General features: G+C 40.5%; 1 protein-coding gene across 3 annotated transcripts in view; it reads left to right on the forward strand.

Annotated features, from left to right (window-relative positions):
• Nucleotides 1-22,739, forward strand: part of TENM2 (teneurin transmembrane protein 2) — a 2,186,131-nt gene that overhangs the window by 146,490 nt on the left and 2,016,902 nt on the right. The window lies entirely within an intron of this gene.

A 22,739-nucleotide genomic window follows, 5' to 3' on the forward strand; every position in this document is an offset into this window, starting at 1 on the left:
AGTCGCAGACTTAATAAAGACTTGGTATATGATACATCTCCCCCACAATGATAACGGCAAGCAAACATTTTGCTGTTCACTTATAATATTGAGCTAATAATTTTTTTTGTAACCACATTTATTTGTAAATCCTTTATTTTTGATCCAGACAGAATAAACAGTTGTTTTAAAGACATGCTGAGGTTAAACTAAATAATTTGTATTGAAATGTGATGCATTTTTATGTAAATTACTGTATAGGAGAAAAATCTATCAAATTTTTTGTTGTCAAATTTAGCCATACAATGTCTTGTTACTCCACCCCAGATCCTATTTGCATATTGCTAACGCATGGTTTCTTAAACCATTTTTAACATGTATATCCCAATGTGATGGCAAGTAGTTACTTAGCAACTGTGTCACCCCACATGTTAATACTAATTGGTTCAGCAGGGCCGTAACTAGGGTAGTGCGACCAGTGACATGGCACAGGGCACCGCAGGGCTGGGGGTGCTGTTAGGGCTGTCAATTTTCCTGTTTATTATCATTCTCACTTGTAGTTTCCTCTTCTTTTATTCCCAGCATCTCCTGGCCTCCCCTATCTCTTCCCTGGCCCTTCCAAATGAGGCCATGGCCCTTTTTTAGGTGCACTATCTTATGTTCATATTTAAAAAATGGGAGGGGCACCAATGCTCTCTCTGGCACAGGGCACCAAAAAGTCTAGTTACGGCTCTGTGGTTCAGCTGTGTATTTGATTTAGACCAGGGCCCTATCTGTATGTTCTGCCCATATTTCATGGGTTTTCTGCTTCAGATGATATTAATTTTAGCCTGTGTGGTAGCAAATATCTATACAAGTGTCAGAGTAAAACGTGCGTTGAGTCCAGCCTGATCCACGATCTTAAAATGATATTTTGGCACTTGTAAATACCATGCTGTAATCTGGCTATCATTGGTTTGATTATGAAGTCCAAGATAAGGAACCCCTTGCCACAGTGGGTACATAGATACTGTAGCTATGCATGTTCTCATAATTATTACCCTGATTAATGGCTATGAAAACTAGTGCCATGTAATATTGTTTATGCAGGTTGAACATACATAGAGTCAGTCAAGATCCACCTATGATCAGTGATCACACTTGTGTGCAGTTCTGTAAATCTATAAATTTAGGGGCCTATTCATTAATCTGCGCAGAAGGCCCCACATTAATTTGGTATCCAGGTCATTGTGAGCCAGATTCTGTACTATCATTTGACATTTTAGATACCTGATTATTTCAGGTACATCTCTCCCATGCACATTCAGTAAACTTGCTGGCTACACAGCACTGTTGATCGCTACCATTATAAAACTTCTTAAAATGTAGCACATAACATTTATTTAAATATTACAGTTCCCTATAAGACATAGGGTAGTCCAACTCAAATAAACATAAATGTATTATCATTTTTCACCATAGATAACTACAACAATAATCAAGATACCAGTACCCTGTTATTATACAGTACAGCAGCTCATCACCAGGCACTCCACTCATAGAGCATTAGTGATGTGGAAAGACTATTAAACATTACCAACTGTCTGAGATACTGTATATATGTTGCACATAAAGGTGCACTGATCCCCATGACATGCACACAGTACAAGAAATCATGTGACTCATCAAACATTTATTAGTATCTGCAACAAATTTGTTATAGTAAATGAATGCATTACTAGGGAATCCCGGTGGTAACCACCTTCGTTATGGAGGATATTATGGATTTTAGTTACTGAGGATATTATGGAGACAATGTGTCCGTAATTTCAGTGTATTTATCATAAAGAGTTCTGCTAAATATGGTGGAGCAACCACATAGAACAACAAAACCTTTCCATTGTGACATCCACTACCAAGAAGTGTAGGGCACCACAGTTCACACATTACACGTCCATAGGAACCAAAGAGTAGTATTGTGGTGAATATGTCATGTCCAAATGCAAGCAGCATATCAGTTGATCTTGTTATACATTGTTTAAGATCTTTGAACTGTGGGCCTGATTCAGAGCCAGACGCTCTGACAGAGCGCTCGCTCTGAATCAGGGCCGGCCTTCTGTTTTTTTAGAGCGGCCTCCTGGCCGCTTGCATAGCTGTGGGTGACCACCCACAGCTATAGCGAGCGGTCAGGAAGATGGTCACGATGGTCAAGACCATCGCGACCATCGGGCTTGCGACGAGACCCTTGTGGTAGGGTCTCGTTGCCGTAAGCCCAAGAGTGCTTTCGGCTCTAACAGAGCCGAAAGCACTCCCACTGACATTACTTGTGATGTCAGTGGGGCCGGCCCCAGACGGTAGGCGTTCCCATGGGAACGCCTCCATCTGGGCAGCCACGCCCCGGCCCGCCCACCAGAGGGGGCATGCTGTTACTCAACATCGACAGCACGCCCCCTTTGGTACGAGACCCGGAGCAACGGTTTGCCCGTTGCTATCCAGGGCTTGTGCATGCGCACGACGGAGCTGGCTCCGTCGTGCACATGCGCACTGGGCCACCATCGACCCGCTTGTGAGCGCATAGCGCTCGCGAGCAGGTCTGAATCAGGCCCTGTGTTCTCTGAGCAACCTGTAACCACGTCATCCTCCTTGCAGCCAGCCTCTAGCAAAGTTTCATGTAAATATAAAAAAACAAGAACTCAGCGCTTACACTCCAGTAAACACAATATAGAATGATATGTATTTGGATAGTGTACTAAGGACAATAACCTAGCAATGAGATGTATAAAAGTAAGCATTTATTAGCCAATACTAATACATAAAAACAATAATCTAGACAATAAAAGAGAAATAATAAATAACATTCAAAAAATACATAAAACGCAAACAGTAGACCAATAATTGGACATGAGTGTAACCCAATTATTGGTATACCTGAACACTGTGCTCCTTGTTACAGATCATAAGTAGCCTTGTGTTAAACTTTGATACAAAATAACTTTATGCTCCTGTGAGCTAGTGCTGTAGCAGATAAATGTGGCTCGATATCCAGAAGGTCTTGATATAAGGAAAAATATTTATGGGAATCAGACAGTCTGTCCAAAAACATATATGTTTTTTGTATGTTTCCTTCCAGCTTTCAATAAACAATCTCTATAGATTAAATCAAGATGTGATGTCGGCTCCTATTAACATATTCTGAAGCATGTATTTCAGACTGCGCCTATTAACACTTCCACCGCTAATCGAAAAATTTAATAAAATTCAAAATAGTTCTCTTTGCAATAAATACAGCTCTTCAAGGCAAAGTGGTAAGTGTTTTGTAGGCAATTGGAAATTGGATACAGCTCGTATAGCTGATTAAATCATGTCTCCAGCCAAGACTTGTAAGTAAAAACTTAGACACGGGCCGTCCATAGGTGGAGGAACTATGAGTACTCACGGTCTGTAGAAAATGGGGGCCCCCTTTATTCTCCTCACCTCCTCCGTTTTCTGTGTTCAGAAGTATGTTGTCTGGTATCAGACTAGGCTGAAAGGCCGATCCGCGTACCGTGTGCCGCGTGCTGCAATGATCTCCTATGTGTCTCAGGCGCCCGGAGCATAAGCCTGGACACAGCGCTGGAGCATGTATCTGTTCAGAGCATAGACAGTCACAGGAAGCAACAGTATATCAGTGAATACTGAATGATGAGATAGTCCCATCTAACGCGTTTCGTCACTTGACATGTGACTTTATCAAAGGTGATAGGGAGATCTCCATGCTACCTTTATATACCTGCTAACACAGGTGATTCTACAAAAATCAATTAATCAATCAATAAGTTATTTAGGCTGATCATTGTAACATTAAGTATTACACGTACTACATTTATATCTCATTGCATTAAAGGAAAAAAAAAAGAAGAAAAAGATATTCATAAAACCACACAATAAATAATAAATGTGTATAGAAGCGCGACCAACATATATTGATATATAACAATGTTAATAAATTAAATAATCTACCAATAATAGATAATAATTAAACATAACATAGATATGACACTGCTAATATAAAACTAATTATGGTGGATTAGTCTCTCGATCATATAACCCATAACACACTATAACCAGATATATAAATACTGAAAAATAAATGTATTGAAAAATACATAAAGATATGGATATCTGCAATCAATATCGAAAAATATATAAATATAAAATCATATGACGTATTGGACCCAGTATACCATTATAATGCATGACTCACCCCATATAAATCATAAAGACACTATGTAAATTTTTACAGAGGATTCTTATAACAAGATGATCAATTGTAATTGATAAGATAGTATCAGAATGCATCTTGATCGCTATATATAATAAAGATGAAATTATGGCGACTAATTCCTACAAATCCCAATAAATGTATATATATCCCCAGTTAGTACATATATGTATAATCTGAAACAATCACCCTCAGAGTCTATTTGAGTCTTCAAAATATAAGCATAGTAGCCTTCAATGTATATCTTAATGGGTAACACATAGCAGTATATTATATTGTACAGTGGCGTCAAAAGAAAAGATAACATTATATTTCAGCATCAAATGGATATTGAAGGAACGGACAATGCACAACAAATTTAGTAATGAAGTAGGAAGGGCATAGTACATAAGGGGTGGCGGAAAAATAGATCTCAGATCCCTCCGGACAGTGGGTCCCCCATATCAAGTCCCACCCACCCCTATTTTACATCTACCTAATGATCCAAAAAGCCATTAACAAATGTCGTCATTACTGGACAGTGTACTCATCAATCTATTTCAATAGTTTCATTAAACTCCTCAGGACAAAGTGTACCCATTTTATGTATCCAGTAATTTTCTCTTAAACAAAGTTTCTGAAACCTATCACCACCCCTTGCTGTTTGTGGAATATGTTCAATTCCTGTCATTTTAATATCTTTAGGATTAGAGTGATGTATATTCGTAAAGTGCCTCGGGACACTATGCATTATACTTTTCTTCATGATAACTCTCCTGTGCTCTAAAAAACGACATCTTAATGGTCTAATAGTCCTACCAATATACTGGGTGCCACAAGTGCACTCCAGCATATATATCACCTATGTTGTATTGCAGTTTATAAAACTTCTTATAGGATACTTTTCATTAGAATTTGTTGATACAATTTCACAGCACCTATTTGTAATGTAGTCACAAGTAATACAGGATGGCCGACCACACTTAAAACAGCCCTTAGGTTTATTACTCAGCCAATCGCCCTTATTATTCATCTTGTTGGTGATTATAGGATCTTTTCTAAAAAAAACTCAGTGCCAATATATCCTTCAGATTATTGGCTTTTCTAAAGATGACTGAGGCATCTGCCGGAATTTGCTCTATGAGTTTATTATCTAATAATAGAATCTGATAATTCTTAGATATAATATGATAATTCTTTTTTATATCTATTATTTTTGCAAATATACACAGAGTTTGCAACTTGGCTGCATTACTCCAGTATTATATTTATAATTATGTCTTTTACAAATAGTTCAACACTAATCGGTACAAGCGCCAGTATTTTGAAAGTTTCATGTAAACAATGCATGGAGAAGTGAATAATGAAAAAACACAGCAACCAGTGATTGAGGTCTCCGTAAGACACTCTGATATATGTGGTTGCAACAAAGTCAGTTTCCATTCCACCCAGCATGTCACATGTTACAGGTCACCTAGCAGGTGCACAGGGAGAGTTCATCAACTTTCATATTTTCCATAGCACAATGGTGATGCATTTTAAATGACGGGGGGACATTTTGCCACCCAACTCCGAAACAAAACAACCAATTACAATGCCAATATTTTTCTGCAAATCTATGGCCCAAGATCTTTAATTTGGTCTATAATGTGCCCTGCTCAGACAACATCATCATAAAAATATGTCACTCATAAAAGTTGTCCTTCTGTTATTAATATATACAGTCAGGTGCATAAATATTGGGACATTGACAGAATTTTCAAATTTTGGCCTCTATTCACCACCACAAAGGCTTTGAAATGAAACAAACAAGATGTGCCTTAACTGCAGACCTTCAGATTTAATTTGAGGGTAATTACATCCAAATCAGGTGAACGGTGTAGGAATTACAACGGTTTCTATATGTGCCTCCCACTTTTTAAGGAGCCAAAAGTAATGGGACAAACTAAACAATCCTAAATCTAACTTTCACTTTTTAATACTTTGTTGCAAATCCTTTGCAGGCAATTACAGCCTGAAGTCTGGAACGCATAGACATCACCAGACGCTGGGTTTCATCCCTGGTGATGCTCTGCCAGGCAATTGTCTTCAGTTCCTGCTTGTTCTTGGGGCATTTTCCCTTCAGTTTTGTCTTTATTAAGTGAAATGCATGCTCAATCGGATTCAGGTCAGGGGATTGACTTGGCCATTGCATAACATTCCACTTTTTAGCCTTAAAAAACTCTTTGGTTGCTTTTGCAGTATGCTTCGGGTCATTGTCCATCTGCACTGTGAAGCGCCGTCCAATGAGTTCTGAAGCATTTGCCTTAATATGAGCATATAATATTGCCCGAAACACTTCAGAATTCATTCTGCTGCTTTTGTCAGCAGTCACATCATCAATAAATACAAGGGAACCAGTTCCATTGGCAGCCATACATGCCCACGCCATGACATTACCACCACCATGCTTCACTGATGAGGTGGTATGTTTTGGATCATGAGCAGTTCCTTTCCTTCTCCATACTCTTCTCTTCCCATCACTCTGGTACAAGTTGATCTTTGTCTCATCTGTCCATAGGATGTTGTTCCAGAACTGTAATGGCTTTTTTAGATGTTGTTTGGCAAACTCTAATCTGGTCTTCCTGTTTTTGTGGCTCACCAATGGTTTACATCTTGTGGTGAACCCTCTATATTCACTCTTGTGAAGTCTTCTCTTGGTTGTTGACTTTGACACATATACACCTATCTCCTGGAGAGTGTTCTTGATTTGGCCAACTGTTGTGAAGGGGTTTTTCTTCACCAGGGAAATAATTCTTCTGTCATCCACCACAGTTGTTTTCCGTGGTTTTCCCTGTCTTTTGGTGTTGCTGAGCTCTCCGGTGCATTCTTTCTTTTTAAGAATGTTCCAAACAGTTGATTTGGCCACACCTAATGTTTTTGCTATCTCTCTGATGGGTTTGTTTTGATTTTTCAGCCTAATGATGGCTTGCATAACTGATAGTGACAGCTCTTTGGATCTCATATTGAGTGTCGACAGCAACTGATTCCAAACCTTTTACCTGCTTAATTGATAATGAAATAACGAGGGAATAGCCCACACCTGTCCATGAAATAGCTTTTGAGTTGATAGTCCCATTACTTTTGGCCCCTTAAAAAGTGGGAGGCACATATAGAAACCGTTGTAATTCCTACACCGGTCACCTGATTTGGATGGAATTACCCTCAAATTACCCTCAAATTAAATTGAAAGTCTGCAGTTAAAGCACATCTTGTTTGTTTCATTTCAAAGCCATTGTGGTGGTGAATAGAGGCCAAAATATTAAAATTCTGTCAATGTCCCAATATTTATGCACCTGACTGTAGATTCTAACAAGTATCCAGCAGTTACTATCACTTTCATTCTATGAATACACATTTTCTCCTTTCAGTGGAAGTTACCATACAGTATACCTATATCCAACTGACCTGGGACAATGATCTGACTGCTAATATTCTTATAGCCAACTTTTAGTAATTGAATAGAAACAATCTAAACAGTGATCATAGAGGATAGCTAATTTCTCAATTTCTCAATGTCCTAGTATCATATTAGGTATCAGAGTAACACCTCCCAAGGAAATAAATAAAACTTAATTCAGGAGCTGATCTCTAATCAAGGCCCTGATTTATCATTGAGTGATATTCTTGTTGTTACTCTTTACTAATCTTAAATGGCTCAAAACTGTCATGAGTTTGAAAAATTACAGGAGCTGATTGTTTGGATCACCATATAAGATTAGTAATGGTAGGGATGTGCAGGCTCGGATTAGTTCGGATTTTCCTACCAAATTTGGATTTTTCCCGACAAAAATCGGGTCTCGGAAAGAGGCAAAACGTCATCTTTCATGGACAAATATCATCATTCCTGGACAAAAGTCCATGAAAGATGATGTTTGTCCATGAAAGATTACATTTTGCCTCTTTCTGAGACCTGATTTTTGCCGGGAAAATCTGAACTAATCCGAACCTGCACATCCCTAGTAACGAGTAACAACAAGAACATCACTTAATGATAAATCAGGGCATTAGTGATGAATAAAAAGTCCATTGTTGCAGTGCCATAGCTAGCACTCCCGACGTGCGGTTATGACCACTCCCCCTCTGTATGATGTCATGTGGAGGGGGTGTGGCCTGCACCAGGAGCGAGTGATTAAAGCAATGCCCGGAGCATCCTCAGGATGTTCTGGGGGCTGCAAGGGCAGCATAGTGACCGTCTGGAGCATCCTAAGGATGCTCCAGGTGGCATTGCTGCAGAGACACTGACAGCAGGGTGCTGTTACAGGCCACTCACAAAGCGCTTGCTCACTCCTAGCTACGGCCCTGCATTGATGTACTGCAATCTGTGTGCACTAAGATGAGAAAATATAGAAGGCTGTAGAAAGGCGATAAAGCACATTGTGCTGGCCCTATACATATCACAACATAATAAGAGGGAGGGGTCACCTGGCAGGACACGAATGACCTATGAATGCTTCAGGTGACTCTGCAGTTGCTCTCTAGGCTGCAGGTTACAAGTCCAGGAATGATGACAGCCAAATAGAGGAGCTATGGGGCAGTGACGGTGCCACCCCCTAGGTCCTGCATTCTGGCCAGCAGCACCGCATGCACACCCCATGTTAATCTGCAATAGTTGTTCTTGTTTTTGCCCATCCTCTTTTTTTTTTCTTCCTGTAAAGGAGAACTTCTTATTTGCAAATTAAAGAAATAGGGGACTAATTATTGCAAACTTTTTCTCAAGTGCTCATGAAGCTGTAGTAATGATGAACTTCACTTTAAAAGGCCCTAACTTTCCCCTATTGAATGTTCTAGTAGTAGTTAGAGCTACACTCACTTTGAGGAAGTTGAAACTGTACATTGACCAGCATGCATTTGCTGCCCCTGTGGATATGCCACTGAATTAATTTGTGCCAAGTGTCCTGGTAATACCTTACTCCACAATTATTGTTACGTCATCTTTGACAGAAATGGGATGTGGCATAAAGTCTTGTGGATATTCTGGAAATGTTTGATCCCATAAGTACTCTGAAGTATTTCACTCATTTTCACCTTGTGTCTAGTGTAGTGGACAATGAAAATGTCCCCCAGAATTCCATTTACCTTAGAGAATACATTTTATTTAGCATGCTATGTAGTTCTCCAGGCCGGCTCCTCCAGCCTGAGCAACAGTAGTTAAAAATAAGCGCAAGTATAGTGCAGTCTGTTAGCTCACCTATAACAATGAAGCAGGCTGTCAAACTACAATCAGACCTTCAGACTAGCTCTACTACTATGCAGGGTGGAGCAAGACTGGCATCAAAACAACAAAGTTTTATGGAGAAATGATAAGAAAAAAGTAACAGCGCAATGGTGTGGTAATTACATAATTGGGCGCGTGTGTGTATGTGTGTAATATATCTCAAAAGAACCATGTGAGAACCAAATTAAAAAAGGTTACATAAATCCACTTTAATAATAATTGTAAATAAATAAATTATTTTAAAATTTTCCTAATATATTTATGGAAATATTCATAAAAGTCTCAGTTAATGAGTTGTAGGCTATAGAGATTTTTTTACTCTCTTAATAAAAAATAGTTTTACTCTCTTAATGAAGGTAAAAAATAGTTATTTACAAAGCATATAACCAGTATTTGAATGTCCGTTGCATGAGTTGATGAACCCAGCAGGACAAGAATTGAATCTGTGGTCTGTGCACAAGTCTTGTTGTATAGAATCAGCTTTCAAGCTGAAAGTCCTGAACAGTGTTTGGACTGATGTTCCAAAATTGGTGGATGGCAAAATATCCATAATGAGATTGTACAGAAAACCAAAGTGAGGTAGATACCTGCAGCTTGTGCAGTCCCTTGTCTGTGAGTATTGAAAATTCTTATGCTAGGTACACACTTGTCCAATCCTCGGCAGATCAGACCACAGATCAGACTGTTTTTACAATCCTACTACACACCTACTTGCAGATTCTACATCCAATCATCGCTTCTCACTTGTCCAATTTTTCAGCAGATCTCAAATTTGTGTCTGCTGAAACAGTCTGCTGAAAAAATACATTCACTGTGCAGGAAAGGGTATTTATTAATGAGGGGTTTAATTAATTATAATGGTGAATAGGGGGAGGTTAAGAATAAATAATCTGACCATTGGAATGGGACAGGATTTCCGGTTTAAAAAAAAAACAAAATACAATGGCGGGGGGTTCCCCCCACAGAAGCATAACTAGCCCCAAGCTCTTTGAGCTGGTCCTGGTTCAAAAAATACAGAGAATAAAACATGTAGGGGTCCCCCATATTTGATGAACCAGCACCAGGATCTTGGAGCTGGAACTGGCTATAAAAATACAAGGAATGGAACAAAACAAGTAAGGATCTCCCATATTTTCAGAACCAGCACCGGGCTCCACTAGCAGGTGGGCAATGCCACAGCCAAGGGACACTCTTGCCTTGGTGACCCGGCCATAGCAATCAACCCCCTATCTAGTCAGCCCAGGCTAGGGATTCCTGGTGAAGTGGGGACCTCCCAAATAAAGGGGTCCCCCCTCTCCAGGACACCCAAGGTCAGGGATGAAGCCCGGGGCTATCCCCGGCACCCCTGGGCTGTGGGTGCCGAGTTGATAGTCCTTTATTAAAAATGTAATATTGTATTTTACAGGTGGAACGACAGGTCCCAGCAAGGCTCCCCCACATGCTGGTACTTGGAGAACCACATGTACCAGCAGTCAGGGCATTAAGGGCTCGCTGGTGCCCATAGTACTCCTGTAATAAAAAAAGCAAATAAAAAACATAACATAATTTATTTTGCTGCAGCCTTTAAGTTCTTTTTCATGGCAGCCGTCCATCCAGGACTTTCCCCGGCGTTTTTGATCTTCAGGAGCTCTTCTGCATCCTCCTCCACCGTCGAACTGACACTCGCTAACTTGCACAGCATTAAAGGGCAAGGTGATAATGGCTTGTCGTGGCCATCTTGAATTTCCAAAATTGTGCCGTAATGCCATTTTTTAAATTGGAAGCCGTGCCTTCACCCCCAAAGTTAAACCACCTCCCACATCCTCCCGCTGCTGCCTCCCATGCAACCACCACCACGCCCAACACCGCCATTCCTGCTGCACCCGCTGCTGCCATTCTCGTCATGTCCCACGCTGATGGTGTGTTGGGCTGCAGGGACCGGATATCTCCACAGCCTACACACTACAACATTGACCGCCTAATCGGGTCTCCTAGTTTTTAAGCATGTTTAAAAACCAGGAGACCTGACAGGTGACCAGGATCTGGTCTGTAAATCTGTCGGCAACAGGTACACACTTGTCCTATGTCGGGCAGACCCATCGGTCAGGAGTCGGATCTCCTGAAGATTGGACAAGTGTGTACCAAGCTTTAGCCTGCCATTTAACCGCTGTACTTAGGCTAACATATTGTCCCAGCAGAGTGTAGAAATTACTGCAGCCTGTGTTGGTAGTGGGAAGTTATTTCCACAGTCTGACGCTCATGGCCGGTCCATTTGAGGAAAATGTCTATGTCCAGGGAAATGCTTTAGGCATCCTGTCCTGTTGGAGCTGTGAAGTCTTTGTGGATGGTTATTAAGTTTTATTCTCTATTCTGAACCAAACCAGCATTTGCCTTTGCTTAAATTGAATATTCACTGGTCCAATACCAGCCGTGAGTGGCAGACTTTCAGATGTACTGAATATTTGTTCAGATCAACTAAACTGTAAATATACAGATGTAAGTGGCTGACGCTATGTTCCCTGTGAAGTCTAACGATAGACCCAGAATGCAGCCAGGAACAGGCCCCTCAAAAGTCTAATTGTATTGTGAAGTGGTTCCTGCGCTTCCTGTGATCTAATGAAAATCTTTTCTTGTTGGTATTTTTATCCAAAAAATATATGAAAAAGAAAAAGAAAATATATAGTGTAAAACCATAACAATGTTTTATAAATCATGAAAGGTTGATATAAACTCACCCTTTAGAAGTAAGTTGTAGATGTTGGACCCAATTTTTACCATGGTCCTGTGGTGGTTGCAGAATGCAGTGCTGGCCTTTAAGGTGTGGTCTTCAATCCCTCCCAAATGTAGTGTTGTAAATGGGGAAATAAATACAACAAGCCTCCATGGTACAGATCAATTTACCCAATCCAAGATTTTACACAATATGCAGTGTACTCACCTTGAATGGGATATATTATACACCTTGGACATTAATTTTCTCATCGAAATGTCCGTCGGTATATTACTATGGGTCCTTATACCCAGTCCAAAAATAATTGTGGATATAGACTAATTTCTTTATAAAAAAGTAATTTTATTTCTTAATCTGTATATGATAAAAAGGTCTTAGCGGTATGTAGTTAATTTCACCAGACCTCAAAAATACATACAACAATTTCTGTTTAAATAAAAATTTTAAATATATAAAAATGCAAAAATCAAAAAATAAATAAATAAAGCAAATATAATTCCAAATCTTAAAAGTAGAAAAAGGAGAAATGAATGAGTGGAGGATTCTAATAATGAATACCTAGCATCATGTTTCTCAGATCCTACGTCTGCTTCCTCAGGCTGATAAATGAGAAATGAACAACCTGGCCCTTAAGTAGGGAACTAAGGGCATGTTTAATTAAGTTTAATGTTGATTGACAGGAGCTATAATGATGATTGACAGGAACTATGTGTTTTTAAATCTTAGCCAAAAAAACTTCTGAGTGTGTCTAAAACACCTCTGTAGTCATGTTAAAAACTGCTGGGGACCATAAATCCCCAAAATATATATATAAAAATATAAAATGTGGAGGAGGGAGGGGTTATAATCACAAGATTGGGAGAGTAGTGAAATAAATAGGCATTGCAGCATTGAGACAAGAAAGCCTCCCTAACACTATGGTGAATGTAATTCATTAACCAGGGAATAAACCTGGTAAGAAAAGGGGCAACCAGATCAGCCCTGCGGTGTTCAACCCGTCGGTGCAAATGGTTGCCTAAATGTGCAAGGTGTATAATCTGGAATGAATGACAGTGGATGTGTCTATATGTACTAAGTGTAAAAAGGATGTGATTAAGAGTGAAAATGTGAGACCATAAGTATGCTTACATATCTAATGTAAAGAAACAAAAAAATTAGGTAATATCAGGAAATTACTGTGTGAACCCTGTGCGTTAATGTAGTATGTGGACACTGTGTATTGTGTGTGCTGAAATCCACTATATGTAGTCATCATACAATGAAGGAAAATCAATAAATCATATCATGATCATACTGAAAACAAATATATTAATATATGGAACATGTCAAAAAAATTATATCTTAATATATGTGACCTATCAAAACAATAATTTTTCACAATCTGACCATACTGACTATATTGTGAGATAGTAAACATAGATAATAAATGCAGAGAACAAAAAGGTAAATACAATAGGACTGTCATCTGTACAAATTCAATCTGTAACGATAAATATAAATCTTTGAGAATATAAGGGAGAAAAAAGGGGGACCACAGAATCTAAAATCTAGGATAAAAGGTTTAGAGAAAAGCTATCAAGTCTATATCAATGTTCAATCCTAAAGGGAAGAGTGTCTTCATTTTATAGATCCAATAGGTTGCTTTTTGAGACAATTTGTTTGCTCTATCACCTCCTCTCATCCCTAGATGGATCTGGTCGATGCCAATGACTTAGACCTTTGGGATAACTTGAAAGAACATCAAGAAAATGTTTGGAAACACTATGGGTGGCCAAGCCCTTCTTTATATTTAAAATGTATTCCTTGATCCTGTTTTTCAGAGGTCTGGATATTTTCCCAACATACTATAGTTTACATGGACATTCAAGTCAATATATCACATAGTCACAGTTACAATGAATATTTTGTCTAATAGAATATTCTCATTTGTTCATGTTTGAAGCAAATTTATTAGTCTTGAGTCCATATTTACAGGATATACATGAGGTGCATAAAAAGAAGCCTTTTTGGTGAATCTTTAACCAGTTTCCAGAAGTTTTATTAAGTGATGGTGGAACCATAGGGGCCAGAATGCTTTTAATGTTAGGAGCATTTCTGAAGATCACTTGTGGTTTGTTTGGAAGATGGGTGCCTAAAATTGGGTGACAAAGAAGAATGTTGGTGATTTTCTTTATATTTTTGTATTGATCATTAAATCCTGTGATGAAGGGTATAGAGAGCTCTTTAGTTGTGGTGGTGATCTTTTCTGATAGTAAATCTTGTTGGTCTAGTCTTTCACAGTCAGTTCTGCACTTTTCCAGAAGTGGTTCAGGATATCCTCTTTCTTTGAACCTATTAGATAAATATGTGGCCTGTTCTTTATATACTTCTAGATCTGTGCAGTTTTTCTTGATGTGCCTGAATGGACCCTTGGGGATATTATGTACCCATTGTGGGTTATGGCAGCTGGTGGGCATTAGATAATTGTTGGGGTCCACAGGTTTGAAATGTGTTTTGGTTTTAATATGGCCTTGTTCATAGTAAATATCCAGATCTAAAAACACAAGATTATTTACTCACAGTGGACTCAAACTCGAGGGTAAGATCATTGGTGTTAAGATAATTTAAAAATTGTGCTAAAACACCTTCATTTCCCTTCCAAATAACAATTATATTATCGATATATCTTTGCCATAGGACCAGGTTTGCACCAAAGGGGTTGTTGTTCCATATTTTGTTGTATTCCCAATGTATTATGAATACATTTCCATAACTTGTTATCAACCTGGTCCCCATGGCCGTGCCTTGCATTTGCAGATAAAATTGTTTTAAGAGTTTAAAATAATTGTGACTTAAGATGAATAAAATACTGTCCTAGATAAGAGAAATCTGTTCTTCATGTAATTGATTCTCCTTATCCAAGAAGAATTTTGTAGATTTGATTACTTGATGAGGTCTAATGCAGGAGCATTTTTATTATTATTTTATTTTAAACTCTTAAAACAATTTTATCTGCAAATACAGGGCATGGCCATGGGGACCAGGATTGCACCAAGTTATGCAAATCTATTCATGGGACATTGGGAATACAACAAAATATGGAACAACAACCCATTTGGTGCAAACCTGATCCTATGGCAAAGATATATCGTTGATATAATTTTTATTTGGAAGGGAGATGAAGGTGTTTTAGCGCAATTTTTAAATTATGTTAACACCAATGATCTTAATCTCAAGTGTGAGCCCACTGTGAGTAAAAATAATATTGTGTTTTTAGATCTGGATATTTACCATGAACAAGGACATATTAAAACCAAAACACATTTCAAACCTGTGGACCCCAACAATTATCTAATGCCCACAGCTGCCTATCCAGCCTATCCAGAAGCATTCTTCAACCTGTTGTCACAAGATAATGTGATTTTTACATTTACTTTGAATGTAATCCTAACCTAACTTTTAAAACCCTTAAAACTCCAAATATGTCTTGGAAGAAAATGTAATTGCAACAATAGCTGTAATAGAGCAGGATTGTACATGTACACTTCCTCCCACCCATGGCTAAAAGCCAATTTAATTTTACAAAGGAGATGTCTGAAGTTTCTTATACTACCAATACAGGGAGCTGATCTTAGCACTAGATCTCCTTTTTAATATAAAAGTTGAATAACAATAATAATAATAATAATAATATTACTAATAATAATAATAATAATAATAATAATAATAATAATAAATATTACAGAGAATTAAAGCCTAATTATAATATGGTTTGTTTAGAAAATATAATTAATGGTTTTTTTATCCTAGTTTTACAACACCTATCTCACAGATGCAAATGTATAGGAGCATTTTTAAATGTAGAAGCATGGCGTACAGTAGGAAGACCTAAACCAATGTGGGATGTGTGGGATATTTTCACTTTACGCTCCCTCTAAGACAGAGGTTCCCAAACTTTGCCCTCAAGGCACCCTAACAGTCCAGATTTTAAGGATATCCATGGTTGAGTGCAGATAGTCAAATCAAAAGACAGAGATGCTAATTAAGTCACTTGTGCCCAAGCATAGGTACCCTTAAAACATGGACCTTTAGGTGCCCTGAGGACTGAGTATGTGAACCTCTGCTCCAGAGCCATAACTAGACTTTTTGGTGCCCTATGCCAGAAAGAGCATTGGCACCTCCCACCCCATTTTTCAAATAGATACATCAGATAGTGCACCTAAAAAAGGGGCATGGCTTCATGGGAAAGGGCCAAGGAAGAGATAGGGGAGGCCAGGAGATGCTGGGGATAAAAGAAGAGGAATCTTCAAGTGAGAATGATAATAGACATGAAAATTGACAGGCCCAAACAGCGCCCCCTGCCCTGCGCTGCCCTGTGACATTGCACAGGTTGCACCTGCCTAGTTAAGGTCCTGCTCTGCTCTAAGATATTAATTTGGTTAAATGCAATTTGGCATTTAGTGGGTTCTAAAATAGCAGATTATGCAACCTAATACACAGAAATCGGCAATGTTGCCGCAAATTTAGAGGCTACCATGAATGGCAAATATACTCCCAACCCTACATTATGGCACATCACATTCACAAATAGCAGGTAATTGACTCAACCCCTATAAGTCAACATAAACAAGTGCTGGAGTTCAACAAAAATAAGGCTGGCATTCATTGATGCACCAGCACATACCAGCATATAGTTGTCATTTGCAAAAAGAAAAATAATGTCTGCTAATTGGAAGAATGTAGAAATAGAGTCACTGCAACTTCTAGATACTTCAGGAAATTTTTCCCAAAGATCTGTTTTCTATTAGAGCTTTTATATACATAAATGTCCCTAATGGATTAGAGCAAGTGTAAAAAGACAGACACACACGATATGTAAGTACTTTTTTAAAATAAACAATAAGCCAACATTAAATCCAATGCTTATGATATTTTTAAAATGAGTGAATAGGTGGTAGTATATGTGTCATTATAGAAGAGACTAGAGCATTGCAACAAAAAAACTTGATTTTTCCAAAATGTTTTTTTTTAAAATGGCATCTTTATTTAGTTATTTCTATTTTTATTTGGTAAAGAAAAGTCCACATAAATGTATGAATTTGGTTTTTGACAAGAAGTCACATGTCATACTTGTCAACTACTGGAGGTGTCATTGTATATTTAAATATGCACTAATTACATTTATTTTAGTTCCCTTTCATTACTATTGATAGTGTAGCAATTTTTTAACACCTCAGGTGTAAATGTAACTGCCACTTAGAATGAGCATATTGTATCAGTTCAATTTCAAAATGAATGAATTGTGAATATGTTACACAATATTTAACTGAGACAGCATACAAGGATCTTCAATTTAATCTTTAAATAGTGTATATTTTATTGAAATACTGAATTTACTAAGTGAATCTCTTTGCATATGAATACATTATTCATGTTCTATAAGACAGGTAATCTTCTACCCACTTTACTAATAAAGTAAAAACTGATAATATGTATATTTGTATTATATGGGACAATCCTGTCAGAACAGATATTACATTTTAAATAACCAATTTCAGTATTTTGTAGTTTGTTGAAATGCTGAATAAAAAGATATTACTGTATCTCAGAGGTGGCCAAGCTTTTGGGTTATGAGGATTGCCCATTGCTCCAAATAATGTTAAACGTCTAATAAGACATTTGTACTAATAATGGAAGATCTAACGGCCTGATTCAAACTTGTACACAAACCCAATGGTGACCCACACTCACTCTCCAGCAGCGACCCACACATGCTCTCCAGCAGCGACCCACACGCTCTCCAGCAGCGACCCACACTCACTCTCCAGCAGCGACCCACACTCACTCTCCAGCAGTGACTCACACTCACTTTCCAGCAGTGACTCACACACGCTCTCCAGCAGCGACTCACACACGCTCTCCAGCAGCGACTCACACACACTCATCAGCAGCGACTCACACACACTCTCCAGCAGTGACTCACACACACTCTCCAGCAGCGACCCACATACGCTCTCCAGCAGCGACCCACACACGCTCTCCAGCAGCAACCCACACTCACTCTCCAGCAGCGACCCACACTCACTCTCCAGCAGCGACCCACACACGCTCTCCAGCAGTGACCCACACACGCTCTCCAGCAGCGACTCACACACGCTCTCCAGCAGCGACCCACACACGCTCTCCAGCAGCGACCCACACACACTCTCCAGCAGCGACCCACACTCACTCTCCAGCAGCAACCCACACACGCTCTCCAGCAGCGACCCACATCACTCTCCAGCAGCGACCCACACACGCTCTCCAGCAGCGACCCACACTCACTCTTCAGCAGCGATTCACACTCACTCTCCAGCAGTGACCCACACACGCTCTCCAGCAGCGACCCACACTCACTCTCCAGCAGCGACTCACACACACTCTCCAGCAGCGACTCACACACACTCTCCAGCAGCGACTCACACACACTCTCCAGCAGCGACCCACACACGCTCTCCAGCAGCGACCCACACACGCTCTCCAGCAGCAACCCACACTCACTCTCCAGCAGCGACCCACACTCACTCTCCAGCAGCGACCCACACACGCTCTCCAGCAGTGACCCACACACGCTCTCCAGCAGCGACCCACACACGCTCTCCAGCAGCGACTCACACACGCTCTCCAGCAGCGACCCACACACACTCTCCAGCAGCAACCCACACTCACTCTCCAGCAGCGACCCACACACGCTCTCCAGCAGTGACCCACATCACTCTCCAGCAGCGACCCACACACGCTCTCCAGCAGCAACCCACACACACTCTCCAGCAGCGACCCACACTCACTCTCCAGCAGCGATTCACACACGCTCTCCAGCAGCGACCCACACTCACTCTCCAGCAGCAATTCACACTCACTCTCCAGCAGCGACCCACACACACTCTCCAGCAGTGACTCACACTCACTCTCCAGCAGCGACTCACACACGCTCTCCAGCAGCGACTCACACACACTCTCCAGCAGCGACTCACACACACTCTCCAGCAGCGACTCACACACACTCTCCAGCAGCGACCCACACACGCTCTCCAGCAGTGACCCACACACGCTCTCCAGCAGCAACCCACACTCACTCTCCAGCAGCGACCCACACTCACTCTCCAGCAGCGACCCACACACGCTCTCCAGCAGTGACCCACACACGCTCTCCAGCAGCGACTCACACACGCTCTCCAGCAGCGACCCACACACGCTCTCCAGCAGCGACCCACACACGCTCTCCAGCAGCGACCCACACTCACTCTCCAGCAGCGACCCACACACGCTCTCCAGCAGCGACCCACATCACTCTCCAGCAGCGACCCACACACGCTCTCCAGCAGCAACCCACACACACTCTCCAGCAGCGACCCACACTCACTCTCCAGCAGCGATTCACACACGCTCTCCAGCAGCGACCCACACTCACTCTCCAGCAGCGATTCACACTCACTCTCCAGCAGCGACCCACACACGCTCTCCAGCAGCGACCCACACTCCCTCTCCAGCAGCGATTCACACTCACTCTCCAGCAGCGACCCACACACGCTCTCCAGCAGCGACCCACACTCACTCTCCAGCAGCGACTCACACACACTCTCCAGCAGCAACTCACACACACTCTCCAGCAGCGACTCACACACACTCTCCAGCAGCGAGCCACACACGCTCTCCAGCAGCGACCCACACACGCTCTCCAGCAGCGACCCACACTCACTCTCCAGCAGCGACCCACACTCACTCTCCAGCAGCGACCCACACACGCTCTCCAGCAGTGACCCACACACGCTCTCCAGCAGCGACTCACACACGCTCTCCAGCAGCGACCCACACACACTCTCCAGCAGCAACCCACACTCACTCTCCAGCAGCGACCCACACACGCTCTCCAGCAGCGACCCACACTCACTCTCCAGCAGCGACCCACACACGCTCTCCAGCAGCGACCCACACTCACTCTCCAGCAGCGACCCACACACGCTCTCCAGCAGCAACCCACACACGCTCTCCAGCAGCGACCCACACTCACTCTCCAGCAGCGATTCACACACGCTCTCCAGCAGCAACCCACACTCACTCTCCAGCAGCGACCCACACTCACTCTCCACACGCTCTCCAGCAGCGACCCACACACGCTCTCCAGCAGCAACCCACACTCACTCTCCAGCAGCGACCCACACACGCTCTCCAGCAGCGACCCACACTCACTCTCCAGCAGCGACCCACACACACTCTCCAGCAGCAACCCACACACACTCTCCAGCAGCGACCCACACTCACTCTCCAGCAGCGATTCACACACGCTCTCCAGCAGCGACCCACACTCACTCTCCAGCAGCGACTCTTTCCCCCACCAGATTTTGTTTCCCCTGTTTATCTTTATTAATTTTTATCCATACAGCTTTCTCTAATCTCTGCCAGCATTCTTTTTTTTAAATATCATCTAGGACACTTTAGGGTAGAAGGGCATCTGTGTCTGGCAGGCCAACCTCCCCCAAATAAACTAATTCAATGAACAGAAGCTGATGAGATAGAAAGATAAAATCATAAATAACCTGGAAATATACCAATAAGTGTAATGTAAATCACATTTATGATGAAAATAATTAAATTCTGACACATATAAAAATAAATATAAATATACATATACAATACATATACTGATAAACACAATCTATATGCAAATCTACATAAAATGTAACAATAAAAAATTTATAATATCCAATGAAATGTCCACAGCGACAATATAAACATTTTTTGTTGAAATATAAGATGTTACACGGTAATTGTTCCAACAGCCAGACAGATAAAATAATCAATTGCACCTTTCCCAAATACCTGTTCCCTGCACCACCATCTTTCCTTTCCTACAGTATATTCAGGAAGATGGTGCATGTTCAGAATAGAGAAACTACTCTGCAACAGGGTATTTGCAAGTTCTTGTGCAGATGCAAGTAGAGGGGGCATCCGCCACTTGGCCAAGGTAAAGTATTGGTCATTGTGTCAGGGTGGGCAGTGCACACTTCTGGTACCCACTTTAGATATGCCACTGTGTATATATATATATATAAAATATTCCCCCACTCTTCATCAAATGTGCTTTAATTTTTGTCTTCACAATTTCTATCACATCTCCCTGGATCTGTTTTTATTCTATTGTGCTCATACTCTATTACCCCAATCCTCCTTATTGCCCAGTCTCTCTAATTTCTCTCCAGATAGTTTAATGCAACTTACTGTCATGATTATAGTGTGATCTTAAGTTAATACATTCAAATGTGTATGTTGTGTCTTTGATTAACCAGGTGTCTGTCAATTTGAGTAACCAGGTAACTTTATATATTTCTGAGCTGTTTTGTCTCAAAATTCGGGTTTAATGTTTGTAGGATTTTAATGCTAGAACATCATCCACATAACTGTGTAAATAGATTAATCTATCATTTAATTTTGTTTTTAAGCAGAAAAGTGTGCTTTACTCCTCCCAAAATTCTCTTTAATGAGCATTTCATTTATTGTGATTTTTCCATGTTGGTTGCTTCAGCCCATACTAATTCTTCTTTAGATAGGTGCCTGTATATCGTGAATAGTGATCTAAAAAAATCTCTATGTAAGTGTTGCCTCCTGTTGTGGGTAATTTCATAGGAAAACACAAATCACTAAATACTGTATGAGATTGAGTGGTCATGACTTTTCTCTTATATTAGAAATTGGTGAGTCTTTTAGCTACTATGCACCTTAAAACTAAGAGTCACCTTCCCAGCTGTGATCATACAGAGCATTTTTTACTGGTACTACCAGATTGTCCCCATTTGTATTGGAGCACATCACTAGGCCACACCAAAGTAGCGAAATTACTTCCATCTGCAAGAGCCATTATGTATGTGATGCTGATCAGGTTCTTTAAATAATTTAAATAATTTTTATCAGTTTTGTGAATTGTTTCCTTACCAATACACCAGCAATGGGACAGATCACTTTCTGCTGCTTTCAAAATGTCACTTCAGTGATCTGTCCATGCATGAAATGAGTGTGGGTTTAGCTTCCTGCTTGAACACTTTTGTAAATATTATCTGTTGCTTAAATGTCCATATATAGCAATCTTTCTTCCAATGCCCCTTTTTTTCATCTAAAACAAGCTTTTTTTTCCTTATTGAGTGACCTTATATCTGCAACTTTAAGGTCCATTCTAATTTTTCTTAATACAGTATGTTGTCATGTATTAGTTCCTTTTAATGCTTGTGTGCATCTTTTAGTCTGGTTTTCACAAAGCCTAGTGCTAATTCTGCTTCAAGACTTGTTCCCCAGTGCATTAATCAATGGACTGAATGTGTCAAACTGCACAGAAATATGGATTATGGCTACCATGTGGGTACACATTGACTTCCTCCATTGAACAGAGTACTTCTGTCTATAAAATTCCATCTATATGTTCAGCATGTGTTTTTCTTTGTGAACTCTCACTTTGTAAAGACAGCTTACTGTTTAAACTATTTTATGTGAATTAGCTGGTTACCTTCCACTATTAAGCTTTGGTTGCTAGTTACTATCTCTGGACTGTCTGTAATAATAACCTG

The sequence above is a fragment of the Taudactylus pleione genome, unplaced genomic scaffold, assembly GCF_031769625.1.
Source record: "Taudactylus pleione unplaced genomic scaffold, aTauple2 ptg000637l, whole genome shotgun sequence".
Lineage (NCBI taxonomy): Eukaryota > Metazoa > Chordata > Amphibia > Anura > Myobatrachidae > Taudactylus > Taudactylus pleione.